Genomic DNA, 22,588 nt, shown 5'->3' on the forward strand with positions numbered 1-22,588 from the left:
GTGACACCATGAAGCTTGGTCAGTTGTGGAACAGAGGTGAGAGAGTCAAATCAGGCAGGAACTCAATTCTGGGGACAGAAGAGCAGGACCAGCTGCCACTACCCAGTCGGTGATGTTGGGCCAATCGTATGCCCACCTCTTCGTGGATAAACACTCGAGGTCCCATTCAGTTCTAACATCGTGTGATACTACACAATCTCAGATGTATGGAGAGATTTGATAACTCACACAAAGTCAGGAACAGTACCCCTCACAGTAACTTCACAAATTCAAAATCACAAAATGAAATCCACAAAAATTCACAAAAACAGGGACTTCCCAGGTGGTCCAGAAGCTAAGACTTTGCTACCAAAGCAGGGGGCCTGTGTTCAAGCCCTGGCCCACAGGACACCACTGAGAGAGGCCGCAGGCTGCAGCTAAGGCCTGGGGCAGCCAAGGAAGGAATCTAAAAAACTCACAACAGCAAAACCCAAGACCTGCTGCCAGGATAGAAAGAGCGAGGAGAACGAGGAAGATGCCACAGGCAGCTATTTCCTTGTCAGGCTCAGGCTTCGTCTCTCAGTAAAAGCCCTCATTATCCCCTGATGTGCAACACTGGTCTCAGGGCCACCTTCGGCCTTGTTTCCTATCATTCCTATGATAAACTAGGGACATGTTTTCATAGCACTTGTAATTACATCACTGTATGCTAAAAGTTCATTTTAAAAAATGAACACTTTTTTTAATTAACTTATTTTTTATTGAAGGATAATTGCTTTACAGAATTTTGTTGTTTTCTGTCAAAGCTCAACAAAAATCAGCCGTAGGTATACATATATCCCCTCCCTTTTGACCCTCCCTCCCATCTCCCTCCCATCCCACCCTCTAGGTTGATACAGAGCCCCTGTTTGAGTTTCCTGAGCCATACAGCAAATTCCCGTTGGCTATCTATTTTACATATGGTGATGTAAGTTTCCATGTTACTCTCTCCATACATCTCACCCTCTCCTCTCCTCTCCCCATGGTCATAAGTCTGTTCTCTATGTCTGTTTCTCCATTGCTGCCCTGTAGATAAATTCTTCAGTACCATTTTTCTAGATTCTGTGTATATGCTTTAGAATACGATATTTATCTTTCTCTTTCTGACTTACTTCACTCTGTATAATAAGTTCTAGGTTCATCCACCTCATTAGAACTGACTCAAATGTGTTCCTTTTTATGGCTGAGCAATATTCCATTGCATATATGTACCACGATTTATTTATCCATTCATCTGTCAGTGGACATCTAGGTTGCTTCCATGTTCTAGCTATGGTAAACAATGCTCCAGTGAACAGTGGGATACATGTGTCTTTTTCAATTTTGGTTTCCTCTAGGTATATGCCTAGAGTAGGATTGCTGGGTCATATGGTGGTCTTATTCCTAGTTTCTTAAGGAATCTCCATACCATCTTCCACAGTGGCTGTATCAGTTTACATTCCCACCAACAGTGCAGGAGCATTCCCTTTTCTCCACACCCTCTCCAGCATTTATTATTTGTAGACTTTTTGATGATGGCCATTCTGACTGGTGTGAGGTGATATCTCATTGTGGTTTTGATTTGCATTTCTCTAATAATGAGTGATGCTGAGCATCTTTTCATGTGTGTGTTAGCCATCTGTATGTCTTCTTTGGAGAAATGTCTGTTTAGGTCTTTTTCCCACTTTTGATTTGGTTGTTTTTCTGGCATTAAGTTGTATGAGTAGCTTGTATATTTTGGAAATTAATCCTTTGTCAGTTTTTTCATTTGCTATTATTTTCTCCCATTCTGAGGGTTGTCTTTTCACCTTGTTTGCTGTGCAAAAGCTTTTAAGTTTGATCAGGTCCCACTTGTTTACTTTTGTTTTTATTTCCGTTATTCTAGGAGGTGGGTCATAGAGGATCTTGCTTTGATTTCTGTCATCGAGTGTTCTGCCTATGTTTTCCTCTAAGAGTTTTATAGTTTCTGGTCTTACATTTAGGTCTTTAATCCATTTTGAGTTTATCTTTGTGTATGGTTTTAGGAAGTGTTCTAATTTCATTCTAAAAAAAATGAACACTTTTAAGAAGGAAATAAATGGTGCCATTCATCTGTCTAGTTCATTTGTGCATTATCAGGATCTAAGACCGCATCTTCATGTGAGCTCAAAAATCATGTGTTGATTATTAAATGAGCGAATCAAGAATGAACAAATCATTCAACATACATATTAGAAAACTAGGGGGAAGCATTTCTTGAGAGGATAACAATAATAGATCACTTTGGAGAGTAGAGCCGGGATCAGGGACAAGAAAAATTATTCCTCATCTCACCCAGGTTAAAAGGGCCCAGAAGTGTGTTGATATGGGAGCTGCCGCCACTGCTTTCTCTCCAACTTCCTTCTCTGAAAAAAGACCCTTTAACACTGGGTCCTGAAACTTACATGGTGAATGACAGACACAGGTCCAAGGTCCTGGCCCCAGTGACAGGCTCGGAGCCCTGTTCAGGATCCACATTCAACTCAGATGCTTCCCCCTCCCAAAGTGAAGGACAATTCATAAGCACCTCTGAAGATAACTCCAACATGCGCCATTAATACCATCTCCAGGCATACTCCAAAATTAAATCCCCGCCTTGTCTGTTTAACTGACCACACTGTTTCATACAAGCATTTAACCTGCTTGACTCTGGCGGGGAAACACTGGCTACAGGACCCACACTGGGGAACCGCCTCACAGCCAAGACACAAGTTCATGTCCATTGAATCGGTGATGCAGCAATGCAGAGATTAGCTAACTGTTAACATTCAGGATTACATAGAACTAGGCACTACCAGGATCCCAAGGTCTGATTCTAAACCCAAGTTCTGACTTCTTTATCAAACTGCCTCTCACTTCATTTGTGGGCCTTCCGTGTCCACATCCTGGGTAAGATGCAGGATGGAGAGGCTTTACACAAAATTGTACCCTATGGTGAGCAGTTATAGCATAGTCAATGTTTCTGGGGTGATCCCAGTCCACGTCATCTTTGATGTCTTCTGGTTGGCTTTTTTCATGTTAAGCACATAAAGGCATCTACAGGCCACAGGTACCAGATCAGAGAGATAGCCTGACCTGAGCTGTCAGGAAGCACAGAAATTGGCACTGAATCGAAAGAGAATTTCAAAGACTGACCAGCCTTCCTCCAGCCGCAAGGGAACTACCGTAACCTGAAGCCCATCATCCGGAGGTAATCAAGCCTAAGCTCTCAAGAAGAAAAATGTTTGGAACCTTGAATCCATTACTACTAATAAACCCATGAACTTTTCATTCTAATAGAAATGGAAGCACTTTAAAAAGTGGTTACCAAGGGCACTCAAAGGTCATCAAGCAAATGAAGTGAGAGGTAGTTTGATAAAGAAGTCAGAACTTGGGTTTAGAATCAGATGTTTGGATCCTGGTAGTGCCTAGTTCTATGTAATCCTGAATGTTAACAGTTACCTAACCTCTGCATTGTGGCATCACTGATTCAATGGACATGAACTTGGGCAAACTCCAGGAGATGGTGAGGGACAGGGGAGCCTGGCATGCTGCAGTCCATGGGGTCACAAAGAGTCGGACATGACCTGGCAACTGAACAGCAACAAATCTCTGCAACTCAGTGGTCTCCATCACAAAATGGAGAAAATAAATAATCATTCCACAGCATTGTTAGTATTCAATAAGATAATGGACTCAAAAGCATAGCACAAACTGGGAATACAATAAAGGTTAGCTTTCCGTCCACAAACCTGCCTGAGCCAATCAAGGAAATAGAGGAAGACAATGTAAGAAAAACGTTAAGAATGAGGTTTTAAGCCCCATTCCCACTTACCTTTGTTTCTAGCTCAACAGAGAATATGTCAGAACAAAGAAAGTCAAAGAATCCATGGTGTGAGTTGCAATGAAGAGTGTGATGAAGTATTTGCAATGGCATGACTGTTCTCATAGAAGGAAGCAAAGGGCAGGGGGTAGTCCAGGACAAAGTAATTGGGTATTTTTCATGCCCAAGTTCTGCATATTTTAGAACTTTCTGGGCTATTTCCCAGGGAAATTAAAGAGGAAATTTCCTATTTCCCATCACAAAATTATTTAACTCTACTTTCCTTCCAGGTGGCACCAGTGGTAAAGGACATGCCTGCCGGTGCAGGAGACGTTAAGAGACACCGGTTCAGTCCCTGGTGGGGAAGATCCCCTGGAGGAGGGCATGGGAGCCCACTCCAGTATTCTTGCCTGGAGAATCCCATGGATAAAGGTGCCTGGAGGGCTACCGTCCATGGGGTCGCAAAGAGCCACAACCAAAGCACACGGGCAGGCAGTTCAGAAAACCCAGATGTGGGAGAATGGCCACGGGGAGGTTCATGCTGGCTTTACCTCTCCGCTGTCATTGTTTTAAACATGTGCATACCAGAATGTTGCTAGTTCATGACACAGAAAACACAGATCAGCAGGTCTTGGGGGTTTGCGGGTAAGGAAGAGAAGAGGGTGTATACACTCCAGCCTGGTGTCATCCTGTGGTCATTACTTACAACAAATGAATGACCCAGTGCTGCGGGCAGAAGATAGAAGTGATATTGCTTTAGAAAATAATAACCTGACAAAACAGGTGGTCAGAAAAGCCAGGAAGAGATTATCACAAAAGCCAGGCTGGAGGTGACTTCTAGAAGGGAGGGAGGGAGTGTGGTCTGGAAGGCAAACAAAGGAGGGGCTTCGGGTCTGGCCCTGTTCCCTTCCTTGATTGAGGGGTGTTCACTTTGTAATTATTGATTATACTACATTTCTGTTTATATAGTCTATTTCATAATTTTCAGAAGGTTAAAGAAAGAAAATATAACCCGCCCTTCATTGAGGAAAAGACACCTTACTGCAGAGTAGGCTTTTAAACGTTGTTCTCTGTTGAGCTCTATGTTCTTGCCATAGATTGTTATTCTGGAAGAAAGAGAGGAGCAAGGATTTTTGAGGCGGCATGGGAGACTGCGGTTGATGCTCCAGTATAGACGGCATACCAGAGATTCTTTAAATACTGGAGTATGTTTGGGGTATATTTTTTTAAGAGAGTAACTATTCTAAAGTCAGAAATCAGTTGGAATTCACAAGACACCAGAAAGTTCTCCCTGGAGTAGGCAGTGTTCACAAATCAGTCATCAGACACAAAGACAGGGGCTGCAAACGAGGTTATGAACTCATCAGAATAAATGCAAAGTTTTAAGATGATATTAAGAACTCAGTTCTAGTTCAGGGCATAGCGGAGCCTCGGGGCCTCTATGTGAAGAAAATCCCTCCTGTGTTTGGCATCTGAGTGACTCACCCAGAAAACCATCCGCTGCGTGCAGCAAAAAGGAAATGAATCATGGAAGTTTCTGACCTTTGCCCTTGTCATCCCAGTACAGGGAAACCACCCACAGACAGTCTCAACAGAGCTGGAGACAGGGCAGCCACACGGGGCACAATAATGATGTAAATCTACTGGCAGAGAACAGTGAGACAACCAGGTCTGGATAGTGAGGCTCAGGAGCTGAGAATACAGATAAACACTCATTTCCTGATACAAAAAACCTGGCAGTGATACATTGAAAATGAATAACCAACAACGGCATGGCACGGCGAACTCTGCTCAGTGTTATGTGGCAGCCCGGATGGGAGGGGAGTTTGGGGGAAATGGATACATATGGCTGAGTCCCTTTGCTGTCAACCTGAAACTCTCACAACATTGCTAATCAGCTATGCTCCAATATGTTAAATAAAAAGTTAAAAAAAAAATAGCAGTTGAACTGGCATTGAAGACAGTCAGGCAGGATCCACTGGCCTCTGCTGTCAGCAGTTATCGGAACCCCTCCCACCAGTTGCTGGGGTTGGGTAGGAGGGGTAGAATAGAGGAGAGCAATGATCTGGACGCCCCCTAGAATCTCCATCGTAAGTTTGATATTCGGAGAATTTGCTTTACTTGCTTAGAAGTAGGCCAAACTCATGTGAGTATGACAGTTGCAATGAGTTTGACAGAATCATTTACAATGAAGAAGGTGGGAGCCCAGTGTCTGCATTCAGAAAGGCAGAGAGTTTATAATAACTGGCAGAGAAGTCTCAACACAATCTAAAGAATGATCTAGTCCAATACATCAGGTGGTGATTTCATTCTTCAACCTACTCAGGATGCTTCAAAATGTTAATTAAAGAGCTAAATAGAGTTCATCCAAAAACATGAACAAAGTAGAAAGAAAAAGATGCACACAAAAGGAAAAAAAAATCCCTGTAAGGGACCCGAAGGAACGCGTCTAATGGCCTACATTACTCATCAAAAGTGCATTCGAGGACTATACTTGGAAGCGAGATTGCTCTCAGCCTCTCTGCTCACCCACAAAAGGCAAGGGAATAGGTGAGCTGTAAAGTTCAAAGTCCTCAGCTCCCTGCTGAGCTGTAAAGTTCAAAGTCCCCACTTCCCTCCACTCCCGGTGAGCTTTCTAGTGCAATTTTTCTCATAAGGGTCTAAGAAAGGTAGTACAGCTTCTATATACCTTATCACAAGAGAATATACCATCCCTCCAAAAAGCATCACCCAAGCTTTTACCCCCAGGATGAACTCAGCTACGAAACCTTGCCCTGGCTGGTTAGGAGAGTGGGAATTAGGCACTCATAGGCCACACAGCTTAAAGCAGAACTCTGACCTGTGCTTGGTGACTCAAGTTGATGGAGGACATTGGATACCAAATGGTGGTCCAGTCACAGGTCATGAATGCAGATCGGAGCTGACCTTAAAGCCTTTCCTCTCCTTTCCAGCTCCAACTTACTCCGACTCTGGCCACTGTGACATTCCCACCCACTCCAGCAGAATCCAGCTTCATTGCAGAAAGGAGATTAGTCACTACCAGGTAGACAGGATTTCTTGGACCGCGCCCTGTTACTGCCTTCAGTATTTACTGATGGATATGGAAGTGATTCAGCCTTCTCTCAGAGCACAGACTTAAAAGATGATCCTTTGCGCACTATTAAATGATTTACATACAATTGGTATCAGGGCATCCGAGTACTAACTTCCCACTCCCTTTATGAACTTCTATCCCCATTTCTTCGGGGCTTCCCAGGTGGCACAGTGGGAAAGAAACTGCTTGCCATTGCAGGAGATGTCAGTTTGATCCCTGGGTCAGGATGGTCCCCAGGAGAAAGAAATGACAACGCACTTCAGTATTCTTGCCTAGGAAATCCCATGGGCAGAGGAGCCTGGCAGGCTACTGTCCATGGGATTGCAAAGAGTCGGATGCTACTGAGCAACTGAGCACAGAGAAACCCCATTTCTTCAGTAATTTCAACGAAAAAACGAGTATCTTTTCTGTGATAATAATAATAACAATAATAAACTTTTAAATAGCTCCCATCTATTCAATACCCACCACATGCTAAAGGTTTTACAAACATTCGTCCTTTGAATTTTCACCGTAACCATATTATAATAGGTACTATTTTCATCCCTACTTTATACATGGAAAACCACAAATTAGACAGGTTGTGTCACTTGCCCAAATCAAGCTAGGATCTGATTTTGGACCAAGCAAAGTAAGTCACCAGGATTTAAGCCCAGAGCCGTTCAACTTCAGAATCTGAGCTCTTCATCATCACACTCTAAGTCCTAGGAGACCGAGGTAGAAGAAGAAAAAGTGAATTGTATTTGTTGCCCCATTAATTTTTCTCACCTGTCCCTTACATTCAGGTAGATGGCAGGCAGCAGAGGGGAAATATAATAAAGTCTTATTTCCGTGTGGACATCCCATCTGTCATCTGTAAGTTTTTTGGTTGGTTTTTTTTTTTTTTTTTTACGTGTAAGAAATGAGAAAGGAAGAAAACTAATAGCGGAAGCCGTAGAGTTTCTAGCTTGATTTCCCTGCTCCTTGATAATGGGGATTTTGACCTTTCTGAAAAGATGATTTTTCAAGCTTGACCAATAAAAGCCCCATCAGAAATACCTCATCAAGCACATGCTGAAAGGAACCAATTGAGTTTAGCTTCTCATTTCGAATTCATGGTCTGACTTTTGCTGGGAGCAACAGGAAAGGGAAGCAAATGACCTCTGATCTTCTACCTCCATGTTTAACCCGAGCTAACCTCGCAACACGGTGCTATGTGTCTGGCATATGCTTTAGGATTCTAACAATCACTGTGTAGCAATCATAGAAGAATTAGATAGTTTGTCTCTAATGAGTACCTGTTCGCCAGAGCTTGGCATTTAATAGCTATTTTTGTCTGTTGCTGATGTACAGGACAGCTGGTTTCTGATTTAGGACTTCACGATGTTCAAAACAATATTTTCTTTTAATTAGCAGCTTAGAGCTTTGGAATTTCTTTTGGCTAATCAGGGTTCTAACTATGGGAATAGAGAAAAAGTATTGCCAAAAGAATCTTAACTTTTAGATTTCAACTGAGTATCCCAGTAGTTGGAAATAGTCTAGAGAAACTAAAATCTTTGGGGGAAGAGAGAAAGAATTATCTTGATTCTCTTCTGATTTGGTTTAAACTCCATATTGTATCAGAAGTTTTGTCCTTAACACAGGTTTTAGAATCAGACAGAGCTGGTTCAAATCCTGGTTTTCCACACTTATCAGCTCTAACTTAGGCAAGTTATTTCTCTCTGTGTGGACTGATCTCCACTTATAAAATGAGTTATGACAACTAAATGCATCTTCTGTGACTAAGATCCAGCACAGTGCCTGGCACAGATTAAGAACTTAATGCAGGGCAGCTTACACAGGAAGGGAAGGGAGGGCGGAGGAAGGGAGGGAAGGAAGGGAGAGAAGGAGAGAGGAGGGAAGAGGGGAGAGGAAGGGAGCGGGGCAGAGAGAAGAAAAGGAGGGAGGGAGGGAGGGAGGGAGGGAGGAAGAAGTCTATACTATTTCTCCAGCCAACCAGGTTGAAAACTGTAGATGCCAAAGACAGTATGACCTCTGCAGCCAGGTGAGGCACAGCAGCATAAGATTCACCTCAAAACACTGGCTACTCATTAGGACCCGTTCACAGTAGCCTTAGAGATTTTCAAGGCATTTCTTTCCAAGAAAAACTCACTCATATCACATTCCCATGGACTGGAAAGGGGACACCAGAGGCCAAAGACAGAACTCGCCCCTTCATTGAGCGGTAGAGGGAGAATTTGCTAAGATAACCAACAATAACTGGCATCGAAGAAAAAGGCTTTTGAATCCAAACCCAGCTAATTGGCAGAAAGAGAGGATTGAACAAAGGGAGCCCAAGAAGCTTGCAGAACTAGAGTGTGAGTTCCATTTAAGCCAGAGCCATTAGACAACTTAAATGAAGTGACTTGAACCATGTAGGTCTCCCACACCCAGATCTCTGGGTCAAATAACTTCTTCCCCAAATAAAACCGGTGGGAAACTCTTGCGTGGAGTTTGATAATCTTGAAACAAAATAGTAATGGCAATTTTTATATATTTGATTCCAGCTGGCAGTCTCATCATGGACTTGGCGAAGGGAGAATCACCAAGAATTGCCCAAATGAAGTTTCATCATTAGGGATGCATAACTGATTTCTGAATGAAGTTTAGAAACCCACAAGTACCGTAATGAAGGTTAAAGCACATATACACACAAAAAAAGACCCATTCTGAACCTTGTTGATTAGAGTGAGAACAAAAATGCAAACCAAATTTCAGTATATAACAAGCCATAAGTAATGAAACTGGGGAGGGGCAGGGGGTGGGGGGAAAGTCACAAAATGAGCCAAAGAGAAATTGCCAAGTTCTCACAGAATGTACAGAGAATGGGAGGGGAAAGCAGAGTGGCTGGGAGAAAAAGATTCAAGAAGGAAACTGTGGGAAAATGTGAAAGTGCCTTGAGGAGGAGCCAAGTTTTAGTGGGTGGGAGAGATGAATGATAGCGTCTACTGGCCACCTCAGCTCTGACCAGCTCTGACCTGAAGGATCAGGAGCCCCCTGAAGACCCTGAAGGAAGGAGCCGGGCTGTGGGCAGCAAGAGCCTCAGTCATCTCAGAGCCACGGGCCAAGGACATGATTGTGAATGCCAATAACGACAACAATTAACGTAATAATATTTCTTCAATCCCTCCATTGTTATTGTTGCTGTGCCTGACTCTGCGACCCCTTGGACTGCAGCTTGCCAGGCTTCCCTGTCCTTTACTATTTTCTGGAGTTTCCTCAAACTCATGTCCTTTGAGTGCCATGGAGGGCTTTTTTCTTCTCAGGTCCTTTGTAGAAAGAGTATATGTTCAGTTACTCAGTCATGTCTGGGTCTTTGTGACTCCACAGCCTGCAGCCCGCCAGGCTCCTCTGCCCATGGGAGTTCCCAGGCAGGAACACTGGCGTGGGTGGCCACTTCCTTCTCTAAGGGATCTTTTCAACTCAGGGATCAAACCGGAGTCTCCTGCACTGGCAGGTGGATTCTTTACCACTGAGCCACCAGGGAAGTCCGTGGAAAGAGTAACTCCCATCTGTTCTTCTCACAGTTCCTGTGTTCTGAGGGGAAGTGGCAGGAAGGGCTCACACCCCGGGCTGCAGCAGACGGAGGTGGAAGAGGCATTTAGCCACTCAGCTGGACCTCAGCAGCTGGAAGCGTGGAGCCACGACACGCCGCTCAGCCCCTCCATCTGCCATCTGCCACGTGAGGCTCTGTCTTCCCCTGGGATTCAAGGATTGCCACATACTGGCAGCTGCCCGGGTTATCAGCTCCCTAGGATGACTGCAATCCCCAGTCAAGTCCTCCAAAGCAGGGCAAAGAACGTCGGTTTCTTCTGAACAGCCTTTCCTCACCCATTCCTCACCCTTGCTTTCATTTCCCTTTTCACTTGGGTGAAAGGGTACAGTTCCAGACCTTGCTATTTGAAAAGGCCTGTCTCACTGCTGACTTGACAGTTTCACCCGGATGACTGAGAGATATCACGGACTGAACTCATCCACAAAGGACTCACAGTCCTCCCCTCCCCTGCTCCACCTTCACATCCCAACTTCATTTAACTCAGCCCCTTCCCTTTGGCCGGCACCCCGCCCTATCCCTCAGCAGATGCTGCCAGTTTCCTATCAGAAGAGACCCAGGCACTCACTGCCTCTCCCTCCAAACTGGCCCCTGCGCTTCTGCCCCCTCTGACTGGTTCTGTTCAGTTTTAATAAAGGTCACAGCACCCCTATGTTCAGACCCTCCGATGATGGCCAGTCTCAGCTGGAGTAAAAGGTCAAGTTCTCACAGTGGCCAAAGGCCCAGCACACTCTGGTGCCCAGAGCCACTCTTCCTTGGTGGGTTTCTCCTTTCTCCCCTTCTGCCTCCACTCCAACCATTGGCTTCCTGTTGCTGCTTCAAATATGGGAGGTAGTCTGGGGTTGCCAGATTTAAAGACACTTTTACATTTTTTTCTCTTCTTTTTTAAAAAATGTATTCACTACTATTTTGGGCTGGGCTGGGTCTCTGCTGCTGCGAGGGCTTTTCTCTGGTTGCAGCGAGCAGGGCTACCCTCTAGTTGCCGTGCACAGGCTTCTCACTGCAGTAGCTTGCTTCTCTTGGCTCAGAGCGTGGGCTCTGGGGCTCGCAGCAACAGTAGTTGTGGCTCTAGGGCACAGGCTCAGTAGCTGTGGCACACAGGCTTAGTTGCTCTGCAGCATGTAGTATCTTCCCGGACTGGGGGTCGAAACCGTGTCTGCTACATTGGCAGGCAGATTCTTAAACCACTGAGCCACCAGGGAAGCCCGAATAGCCAGATTTAAGAAACAAAAATAAAAGACACCTTTTTTTTTTTCAGTATCATTATGCCTCCCAAATTGCATGGCACATACTTGTATTTTTAAGTTATATATAATTGGTATGGAATTCACATTTCCTGAATTTTCTCTGGCAACCCCAGGTGCACCCCCACCTTAGCACTGCTTGTCCCCGTGCCTGGATACCCTTCCTCTGATACACATGCGACTCACTCGCTCACCTTCTGCAATCCTTTGCTCAAATTCCACCTTGGGGAGGCTTCACTAGTCACATGAAAAATTACAGTCTGGTTCTTCCTACCCTCTTTCTTCTCTTTCACTTTCTCTAAAACATCCTTTATGCTTTATAGTGTTGGTATCCCCCAACTGAAACATAAAAACCCCAGGAGGGCAGGCTTGTTTTTCGTTTCCGTACTGCTTTGTTCACTGCTGTGTCCCTAGCACCTAGAACGTTACCCGACACCTCGAAGACCGGCAATGGATAGTGTTTGAATGAATGAACAAATGAATGAACCTCCAAAGCTGCTGAGAATAAAGCGGCCAAGGCCAAATTGCCACTGATTCAAGGATTTTTATACTCTAACCCCCATTCATTTTGAGATGACAAAAAAGAAGCCCACCTCACTCCCAACTGAGCAACCTCAGACTAAATCACCTTTCTTGACTCCCCACAATAAGGATTGTCTCATTTGATATCGATTTTGACTCCCCTGGTGGCTCAGATGGTAAAGCGTCTGCCTACAATGTGGGAGACCCAGGTTCAATCCCTGGGTTGGGAAGATCTCCTGGAGAAGGAAATAGCAACCCACTCCAGTACTCTTGCCTCGAAAATCCCATGGATGGAGGAGCCCATGGGGTCGTAAAGAGTCAGACACGACTGAGGGACTTCACTTCTTTAAGTCTGAAAACACCAGACATCACAGAATTCATGTAAGGCATTAGCTTACCTTGTTTAGTACTTTACAAAATACCTTCAGTACATAAACACCTTACAAAGGCCTTAAATACTATAGAACCAAATTCAAGAGAGAGAAAGATTTTCACAAGGGGAAAATGTGGTTTCCATCACAATGATTATCTCTGCAAGGACAGTAATACTCAACCCAATGTAAAATACTTCAGTACAATCTCTGTCTTACTAGGCTGCTGGAAATGTCCTCTTTAGAATCCAACTGAAACTGTTAATGTGATCATAAATAACTTGTGAAGATGTATTATAACAGAAGCTGTTATCTCAATGGATAACAGCTTGGCTTTGTATGTTGTGTGTGTGATTTTAAGAGACCTACAGCCTGCATCGCCCATCCCGAATAAGGCAAGCTCAGTTAGTTATGGAACGTGTGACGGTTTTATAATCATCAAAGTCTCTTTGGTATTTATGTTACAGCATGTGAAAAGACGTATGCATTGCTCTGTGCTCCAGGGTGAACCAGTGTACAGCCTCTCTAATTTTCAAATAGAGAGGAAAAAAGCCACTTAGGAACTTAACTCATTCACACACTGCAAGCCACTTTTCTTGAGTCCTTCTGGAAGAAGCTGGTGAACACAGGTGTGTGCCTTGGGCTGTCAGTGCAGTGGTTCACAGCCTCGGCTACACCTTGGAATCACCTGGGGAGCGTTAATTACTCACTGATTCCCCAGACCCTATCCCAGAGTATCTTATATAATTGATCCTGGGTGTAGCCTGAACCCTAAGAGTTTTTTAAAAAACTTTCCAGGTAAGTCCAAAAAACAGCCAAGGGAATTCTCTGGCAGTCCAGTGGTTAGAACTCTGCATTTCCACTGAGGGGTTCAATCCCTGGTCAGGGAACTAAGATCCTGAAAGCCATGTGGTACAGCCAATAATAATAAATAAAAATTAAAAACAGCCAAGGCTTGAGAACTACTGTTTTAAAGTTTCCTATAAATGCACAGTGAAAAAAAACCTTTTTCAGTTTGGATGAGAACCCATGTTTCCAGGTTTTCAAAGTTTCTTTCCAGTGTATAGCGAAGTATGTGAATTGGAAGGGGACAAAAAAAAAAAAAAACTCTCTCAGATTTTATCTAAAATCAATGTGTACTGTGTGAGGGGGAAAAAAATTATCCAGGGTTTAATATAAACAAAGAAAGTTTCAGTTCAGCAGCCCTGGGAAACTCCCCAATTTAACGTAGCTTTTCAATGAGTCTCCAATTCTCACGTGCCATAACTGTGGCAGCAGAAAGAAGAACTGACAATGTGTTCTTTATTCACACCAAACACGCCAGTGGACTTCAAAAGAAAATCAACATTTACAGTTTAATTACTGTTTATTCCCTGTATTCAAATCAGCTTTCTGTGGCTGCCCCTTTCTAAATGTTCAGAAGGGGATTTAATCATCTGATCTAATTCTTACAAAGAATAGAAAGTTATCATTATGACAGCACACTGAAAAAAATCATTAAACACATGCAAACTAAACTGGATGAAGCATAACCACATTGGCTATTAAAAAAAAGAAAGAAACTCTGTAAGATAAATCAAATCATTTCTTAATAAAAATCTAGAAGTTAAAAAAGCTTGATTCCAACTTCCTGAGTTTCAACCTATTTCATCTATACTAGCAGAATGAAATGTATCAGTGAAAAATATTAATGTTTACAGTCAAAGTAGTACCATCCAAAGCAGTGCTATCCAATAGAAATATAATGCAAGCCACTTCTGTAATTTGAATTTACTAGTATATGTATTAAAAAGGGAACAGGTGACATTAATTTTAATGATTTATTTAGCATTTACCCCCAAATAACCAAAATACTATTGCTTCAATGAAATAAATATTTTAAAAATCATCAGTAAGATAGTCTACATTTTTTACTACATTTTTTGTACTAAAAAAATATAGACTCCAGTGTGCATTTTATATGCATAGCTCATTGGAAAAGACCCTGATGCTGGGAAAGATTGAGGGCAGGAGGAAAAGAGGGTAACAGAGGATGAATGGTTAGACAGCATCAGCGACTCAATGGACATGAGTTCGAGCAAACTTTGGAAGATAGTGAAGGACAAGGAAGCCTGAAGTGCTGCAGTCCATGGGGTCACAAAGAGTCGAACGCAACTTAGCAACTGAATAACAGCAAGCATGTGTCAGGTGCTAAATGGGACCATGTGGGTCCATGGGGCTCCTATATGGAAAGTATGGGTCTGAATCAACCCAATAGCCTGAAAATTAAAGTGAAGATGTTCTCTTCTGGTTTTTACTTTTTGCCAAAGCACCTTTGTGACTCTGTGACCGCAGCGACAGTAGCCCACCAGGCTCCTCGGTCCGTGGAGAATCTCCAGGCAAGAATACTGGAGTGGATTGCCATGCCCTCCCCCAAAGCACCAGGGCTTCCCTGATAGCTCAGTTGGTAAAGAATCCGCCTGCAATGCAGGAGACCCTGGTTCGATCCCTGGGTCGGGAAGATCCGCTGGAGAAGGGACAGGCTATCCACTCCAGTATTCTTGGGCTTCCCTTGTGGCTCAGCTGGTAAAGAATCTGCCCACAATGTGGGAGACCTGGCTTCAATCCCTGGGTTGGGAAGATCCCCTGGAGACAGGAAAGGCTACCCACTCCAGTGTTCTGGCCTGGAGAATTCCACGGACTGTATAGGCCATGGGGTCTCAAAGAGTCGGACACAACTGAGTGACTTTCACTTCAAAGCACCTTTAGCTGTGCTCAATAGAAGTCTAGGCTTCATGACAAATGACCCATGCTGAGCACTTTCTACCTATTAAATATTCTTTGGCGGCTTTGCTAGAAATGAAAAATACAGTTCGGTCCTTTTCTGCACTACCATAATTCATGTCAGCTTTCCATTAGACAAAAAAGGAGAAATCTGATTGAGTTTGGTCTCAATAATCCCAGAAAATTAATAGCAACTTTCACCAACATATGGCCTATCCAGGCAGACACTTGTTTTAAGACCTTCTTTCCCTTTGTTAGTAATATTTATTGATTAAATTCAGACGACTCACTCTACTTTTATTAACTGCAATATTTGAAAAATGTTTACCTAGGAAGTAAGTACAAGCATTTTTCAAATCCTGGGATTCTAAATTTTATTACAAGATCCTTGTAGCAGAGTCAGCCTCTCATATAGTGTAAAGGACTACCATTGTAGACAATGTTTTTACAACACCCAAGACACTTAAGCTTATTCTTAACTTTCAATGACCTATCCAACAGGACTTGTTTAAATTTAACCTAAGTCAACTTCCCATAATATCTAGAAGAGATGCATGCAATCTTTATCTAGGCCTCTTTCCTTACCCTCTTTGAAGTTACATTATTTCTTAATCACTCTTCAGCCATTGGTAAATACACTGCCTTCTCCAAATCAAACAAAAAGTCTCCATGTTCTCCAGCTAGTAGATGATGTCAGAAGAAAAAAGTGAAGGAAACATTTATATTTATGCCACGAGTCAATGCATCATGACCTTTGCCTCTGCCTTTCAAAAAAGCAAATCAGATAACGAAAAATGGCATTGAGTTTATCACAGGAATGAATTTCAAGAACCCAGTTATCAGTTTTGTCATTTACTAAGAGCACTGGAGTGCAGTCATAATGTGCTGCGCAAACATAATTTGTCTTCTTTGCAATGGCTTCATTTGTCCACGCGTGAATCTGTACATTTTAAAGAATCTTTGCACATAACAGAGTCCCTATAAAAAGGAATGGGGAATTCTGAAGGTTGAAAGGTGTATTTTTTCCTCTCTTCCGAAGGATACAATCTCACCATTGGAAAGGATTTCTGTTTTGATATATGCTGCTGCTGCTGCTGTTGCATTGCTTCAGTCGTGTCTGACTCTGTGCGACCCCATAGACGGCAGCCCACCAGGCTCCCCCGTCCCTGGGATTCTCCAGGCAAGAACACTGGACTGGGTTGCCATTTCCTTCTCCAATGCATGAAAATGAAAAGTGTAAGTGAAGTGGCTCAGTCGTGTCCGACTCTTCGCGACCCCATGGACTGCAGCCCACTAGGCTCCTCTGTCCACGGGATTTTCCAGGCAAGAGTACTGGAGTGGGGTGCCATTGCCTTCTCCATTGATATATGCAGTATCCAAAAAAACAGAATTTCCCATGAAAGTCTATTACTTACATCAATACACCAAATCCCTCCACAGCCTAACCTCACACAATACATCGCTTCATCTCACTAGTGGCTTTTGTGTACTGTTCCCGTCTTTCAGGATGGTTTCTTTACTGCCCCTTCCACCCCTCAACACCACATACTTATTTTTATCTGCTTGTCTTTACCCATTGCTTTCCACACACCTGGAGTATCTTCAATGCCCAAGTGAACCCACAAACCAATATCGATAAAAGTACTGCACTCTGTACCTTATCACTTCTAGGTTTGGATTTGCAAGACTAAAATTCCCAAGGCTCCTTTATCGCCCATCATAGTAAGCATTGCCTGGCTTGACACTATAATCTAATTAACCAGGATTCTCACAAGAATGCTTGACTAAATCCGACAAAACACCTTTTATTCTCAATTATGCATTACAAGGAAAGGAATATTTATCCAAGGAAAAACTTATTGCATATGCCTGTGTTTTTTATGTGACATGTCTGGGGTTTTTTATTCTGCTAAGATATGCATATTATAAAATTGACCACTGAAACCATTTCTAAGAGTACAGTTTAGTGGCATTGTGTGTTGATACAATCACCTTGTTGTACAACCATTACCACCATTCATCGCCAGAGCTTCATCTTCCTAAACTGAAACCACCCATGAATCAGTAACTCTGCCATTCTGCTTTCTGTCTCTGTATGTTTGACTACTCTGCTGCTGCTGCTGCTGCTGCTGCTAAGTCGCTTCAGTCGTGTCCAACTCTGTGCGACCCCATAGACGGCAGCCTGCCAGGCTCCGCCATCCCTGGGATTCTCCAGGCAAGAACACGGGAGTGGGTTGCCGTTTCCTTCTCCAATGCATGAAAGTGAAAAGTGAAAGTGAAGTCGCTCAGTCGTGTCCTACTCTTAGCGACCCCATGGACTGCCGCCTACCAGGCTCCTCCATCCATGGGATTTTCCAGGCAAGAGTACTGGAGTGGGGTGCCATTGCCTTCTCTGTTGACTACTCTAGATACCTCATATAAGAGGAATCACACAATGTCCTTCTGTGTCTGACTTTTTTCATTTAGCATAGTATCCTCAGGTTTCATTCATGTTACAGACTGTATCACAATATCCTGCCTTCTAACACTCCACTGCATGTGCCCACCACACTTTGCTTACTCGTTATCCATTGATGGACTCTTGGGTGGTTCTCCCTTTTGCCCTTGTGAACATGGTTGCTATGAACATGGGAGTACAAATATCTGATCAAGTCCCTGTTTCAGTTCTTTCGTGTGTACACCCAGAAGTGGAGCTGCTGGCTTGTATGGTAAGCCTACGTTCAATTTCGTAAGGAACTGACCTACTGTTTTCCACTGTGTCTGCCTCACCTTACTTTCCCACCAGCATATGCATAGATTTTCTAATTATAGCAAGATACAGAGAAGTAGAAATGTAGGGTTCCACTAAAAGACACTTTTAATATTTTCAACCATTATTTAATTTCACTCTAATATTACCAAGAGATGGTGAAAACAAAACTTTGCCCCTAATCCTGAGCATTTTTGAGAACTTTGCGTCTTTCATATTACACGCAGAACTTTGGTCTAGAAGGGGCTCAGGGTATTTTAGCATGAAACACTTGTATCAAACTCACTTGCAAACAGTTTCCTTTGGTCTTTGTTTTTTTTATTTCCTTCCCCCCCCTCCTTTTTTTTAGAAGAAAGCAACTTTATCTGAGACAAACTATCAAAGGAAATGCTTCATTTGCCCTTTGAAGCTTCTGAATAACCTCTCATTCCCATGTCCCTCATGGCAAAATGAAAATTCCCATAATTTATTTTTTTTTAAAAATCAGAAGTAGGTCTTTTGAAAATTTGGAAAGTATTCTATTTCCCTACCTCAGCTGTCTCCCACTCTGATCTCACTTGCATCTACAAACAATGAATTAAATTCTGTTTTAAATCCTAGACACATTGACTGCTCCTGCTCACCTCTGGTACAGGACTAGGGTGTTACTGAAATACCAGTTGGTGACAGAAATTAATTTCTTAAATCACAAGGAAAAAAAACAAAACACTAAAGTCATATAAAGAGGAGTCTTGAAATACCTGACCTGATCACTTCCTAATTAGATTGTCTCTCTTCTTTAACCGATGTTTACTATTATTGCCATTATTTGTATTATTTTAGAGCCTTCCAAGACACACAGCACTTAATCCCATTCCATATTATCACCGCCTTGATTTGCGTGCTGTCATTCTGTCCTCCCAGCTACAGTGCGTGTGTGTGTGCTAAATCGCTCCAGTCGCGTCTGACTCTCTGCAACCCCATGGACTGTAGCCCACCAGGCTCCTCTGTCCATGGAATTCTCCAGGCAAGAATACTGGAGCGGACTGCCACTTCCTCCTCCAGGGGATCGTCTTGACCCAGGAATCGAACTCGCATCTCCTACGTCTCCTGCGTTGGCAGCAGGATTCTTGACCACTAGCACCATCTGAGAAGCCCCCAGCTACAGTGTAAATTCCTTCAAAGGTGGCTCTGGATCTTCTATTTCTTTTTATTCCCAAACTTTTCCTTAACATGGCACTCATTCATGGCTCCAAAGAAAATACTTGTCTGACTGTTTTATTGCCTGAGGACTATGTCAGTTCACACTGTGGGCTCCCAATAAAATATTAACCAACAATCTCTTTCTCTGTGGGTTCAAATGAATCATATCTGAATTTCACACTTTCTCTGAAGTTCCTGACTCACTAACTCCAATATCTAACCGGTGATCTGACCATACTGGGATTGACCAAACAAGGGCACAGGTGAGGCATGCGTCTTGCTGTCTGACACTTTGGGCGTGCTGCATTCCTGAAATGATTTAACTAGATTTCACCATCTTAAAATCACCAGACAACAAACAGTCAGCAAGTGGACAGCCAAGGAGAGGGGAGACACTTGGAAATACCAGAAATTCTGCAGGGAGGGACCCAGTTTTAAGTGAGGAATAAGTCTTCAATAAGTCCACTTCATGCACAAGAAAAGAGGCAGCGAATGCCAAAGCACACAGGACTGAAGTGAAGGGAAACTGTGCGCGTTTTCATGGCATAATCTATTTGCCCCCATGTGGTCAGACAGCCCATCGTAAATGGAAAAGGGCTCTTTACTCACAGGAAAGGATGACGACAACCTGACAAGTGACAGCGGTGATCATAGCAACGGCTGAGCACTGAATTTGTACTTAAGCAATTGCTAAGTCACTTTTTTTTTTTAACAACATCCCTGCAAGTCAGGTATTAAAATACCTACTCTAAGGTGAGGTTATTTAGATTAAATATCACACCCACTTACTTAAACTGCCCTGGTATTTAGTCCTAAAGCTGCTGGACTCCAAAGTGCGTGCCACATACATATTTTATCAGTCAGACTAAGCCAAACGGGCCTTGAGAATGTGCTCTAACTTCCACTTCTCCTCGGAAGAGAGGTTGGCACTGGCCTAATAACCTTGAACACTCTGCTTTACAGCCTGGTATGTCAAGAGTTTGTCTAAAGTACCACGAGAACAGCACATAACCTGACTATATAATTTGTCACCCAAACCAGATCTCTGTGTCCTGGGACAAATGTTTAATCAACTGGATCACCAGGAAAACAAGCACTACCTTGGACGATCCAAAGCAAACTAGGATATAACTACGTCCTACCCTCTCCTGCCTGACACAGCTATTTCTGATGGCAGCACTGTAAATTAGTGACCAACTGTTTGAAGTATTGAATAGCTGAAGTAGTTTTAGGGACTTCCCTGGTGGTCGAGAGACTGAGATTCTGTACTTATACCTTGGGGGTGTGGCTTTGACACCTGGTGGGAGAACTAGGATCCCATAGGCGGTACAGCATGGACACAAATTTTTTTTATTATTTTTGTTTTGTTTTGTTTTACAAATTTTTTTTTAGAAAAAGTATTTTTAAAGCTAGGTCAACTGAACTATAATTTACATACAGTAAAAATTGACTATAGTAAGCATACAGTTCTATGAATCTGAACAATCATGAGTTGTATAACCACCATAACAATCGAGAATAGAATATTACACTGCCAAATTTAGAGCTAATCCTCTCTCTGATCCCAGTCTGTCCCTATAGTCTTCCTTTCCTGAAGCATTGTATTGAAGGAATCCTAGAACACAGCTTTGGAGCCCGGCTTCTGTCAGCCTAACACATCTGAGATTTATCCATGTTGTTGCATGGACCAGTAGTCCATTCTTTTTTAGGTAGTTTCCATAGTATGAATGTACTCCAGTTCGTCCATCTATTCATCAGTGGATAGATATTTGGGCTGTCTTCAGTTTTGGGGTGATTTTGAATGAAGCTGTTGGTAAACATTCACGAAACATAGGTTACTGTGTGGACATGCGTCATCATTTCCCTCATGTAAATATCCAGGAGTCGGAATGATGGATTATGTTGGCAAGTGTTGGCTAATATGTAAGAAACCAACAACTAGTTTTTCAAAGCATCTGTCCTTTTCTGAGTTTCCACTGGCACAGTATGAGTCCCATTAACTCTAGTCAGGGCCAGCAATGGAGAAGGCAATGGCACCCCACTCCAGTACTCTTGCCTGGAAAATCCCATGGACGGAGGAGCCTGGTGGGCTGCAGTCCATGGGATCGCTGAGGGTCGGACATGACTGAGCGACTTCACTTTCACTTTTCACTCTCCTGCATTAGAGAAGGAAATGGCAACCCACTCCAGTGTTCTTGCCTGGAGAATCCCAGGGACGGGGGAGCCTGGTGGGCTGCCGTCTATGGGGTCACACAGAGTCGGACACGACTGAAGCGACTTAGCAGCAGCAGCAGCAGGGCCAGCACGCTAGAGAAACACTATTGGCATTTGCAGTTGCACCCTTCTCAGCGCGTCGTATCAAGTTCCTTCAGTTTTCAAGGTGAAGATCCTGAGGATCCTAGGAGGGTACACAGTTGATAGGTGGTAAAACTTGGGTGTGAAAACAGGAGCTCGCTTTTGACTCCGTTACTTGCTGCCTCTGTACCAGACTGGAGTGAGAAACACTTGGGAAGACTGTGTGGAAGGCAGTAGGGGAGGCTCCGGAAGGTCGAACAGGTGAATTAGGGCGTTATTCTGCAGGGATTGGGTAAATATCAAAAGATTCTGAGCAAGATGGTAAGATGTCAAAAGCAGTATCTGGGATAGATTAATTGGACCACAATATAAAGAAGAAGGCTTAGAGTCAGGTGAGTGAGCAAGCCTTTATCTAATGAGAAGCCCAAACACAAGCTGATGAAGTTCCCCCAGCTTCCCTCCAGATGTGGTCCAAGGAGCAGCCACAGCAAAACCAGAATCCGGCTGGTTTTTTTTCTTTTTTTTCTTTGGTAAGGGGGCCATGGGCCTTGCAGGATTTAATTCCCCAACCAGGGACTGAACCTGAACCCTGGCAATGAAAGTGACAAGTTCTAACCACTGGACTGCCAGGAATTTCCACATTAGGCTTTTATTATGCGTAGATGCCTGGGCCGCATGGAGACCTCTGTTGAACCAGAATCTCTTAAGTGTAGGCCCAACTGTTGACATTTTAAACATAGTCTCTGGGTAGTTCTTGAACACATTAATGATTTAGAAAGCAAGATCAGGGCTTCCCTGGTGGACCAGTGATGAGGAGTCTGCCTGCCAATGCAAGAGACGCAGTTTTGATCTCCGGTCTGGGAAGATTCCACACGCCACAAAGCAACTAAACCTGTGGGCCACAGCTACTGAGTCTGTGCTCTGGAGCCAGAGAGCCACAGCTGCTGAGCCCCGAGCCGCCACCGCCGAAGCCTGTGCAT

This window comes from Bos javanicus, chromosome 5 (assembly GCF_032452875.1).
Source record: "Bos javanicus breed banteng chromosome 5, ARS-OSU_banteng_1.0, whole genome shotgun sequence".
In the NCBI taxonomy this organism is placed as follows: Eukaryota; Metazoa; Chordata; class Mammalia; order Artiodactyla; family Bovidae; genus Bos; species Bos javanicus.